This window comes from Microtus ochrogaster, chromosome 2, assembly GCF_000317375.1.
Source record: "Microtus ochrogaster isolate Prairie Vole_2 chromosome 2, MicOch1.0, whole genome shotgun sequence".
In the NCBI taxonomy this organism is placed as follows: Eukaryota; Metazoa; Chordata; class Mammalia; order Rodentia; family Cricetidae; genus Microtus; species Microtus ochrogaster.
In genome coordinates this window covers 79,836,499-79,838,143 of record NC_022010.1, presented here as the reverse complement: position 1 = coordinate 79,838,143, position 1,645 = coordinate 79,836,499, and positions in this window count along the sequence as shown.

The following is a 1,645-nucleotide window of genomic DNA, read 5'->3' as shown; positions in this document are numbered from 1 at the left end:
TTAAAAAAAACATTAAAAATGTAAAATGAAATTAAATACAAAAGTGTCTTGATATCTGTGATGATAATTTGTTTGTAATCTAACAAGTAAAGTTTGCCTGAAGATCAGAGTGCAGAGCCAAGCACTAGTCAGCCATATATTCCAGACAGTGGTGACACACACTTTTAATCCCAGAACTCAAGAGGCAGAAGCAGATGGATCTTTGTGAGTTCAAGGCCTCCCTGGGTTACACAAGATTGATCCAATCTAAGAGAGAATCAGAGCCAGGAGGTGGTGGCTCACACCTTTAACCCTAGTACTTGGGAGTCATATGCCTTTAATCCAAGCACTAGGGAGGTGGATAAAGGAAGGGATATGGCTAGGAAGAGACAGGAGATCATAGCATTCAGTTTCAGGATTCATAGAGACAGGATCTTGCTACTTTGGTCTAAACATTCAGGGAGGTAAGAACTCCAGTGGCTGGCTGCTCTGCTTCTTTGATTTTTCAGCTTTTTCCCTATAATATCTTACTCCAGGTTTTTATTTAAGAAGACTAATTAGGATTGTGTTACAGATAACTGTCCACAAAATGAAAACTTGACTGGTAAGATACAAGTCTTAGAAAGACTTAGATTGATAAAATACAAGGCTTAAAATTATTTGCTATTGATAAGATATAAAATTTTGAAAGACTAACTAATGAAAATAAGAAGAATTTGACTGATATAATACAAGCTTTTGAAAGATTTACTAATGAAAATAAGATAAATACTCAGAAAGAGACAAAGGAATTTAGACAAGAACCTACTACACCATTGCATGATGAAATTGTCCTAGGGTTCTTAGAAAACCAACCTTAGTCTATCGAGTTATGATACGAGAATGACCAGCAGATAATAGGCACACCCAAAGTTATGCAGAAGTTCTGGAATCCTACGAAAATAGTATGGTATTCATCCATCCTATGTGAAGCAGATGTTAAATTCATGGGTGACCTAAAATAGAATTATCCCCAAGACTGAAAAGACAGAAATATTGGAAGCTGGTCCTCCATTACAATGGTGAACATGTGGATAGAGGAAGCTAGGGTCATAAAAATAAAGGAATATGGTTAAAGTAATTAATTTTAAAAAAAATTAGTAAAAAAAATTTTTAAAAAAAATAAAGTAATTTTCTAAGATCAGGTTCTGTTTATTGTTATTTAGTACTTATGCATACAACATATTTACAATGTATTTATTAGCTATCTGGAATAATACTAGATTTTGGCTCTTACAAACACTATTTCTAGGAACATTCATCAAAATTTCATGTGAATGAGTAAGTGTAAGTTTGCATTTCTGCCAGGTACATACTAACTAGTGAATTAAATAAAATAAATGAAAAGAAAATCTACCAATATGTAAAACAAAATAGCAGTCAAAAGAACATTTGTTTAGTTTTGTACATATATTATGAAACAATAAATATCTGAACCTAGTGCCCTAATCTCTACCTAACATAGTAGCAAAATAATTTTACATTAAAGAGAAAGCGACAAGAAATATAAAATAATGATGAAGTAATATGGGAATCTCCTGTGTATTCTATGAATATCTTTAATACCATTTGTTAATAAAGAAGCTGCTTCAGCCTATAGCAGGGCATAATATATCCAGGCTGGAAT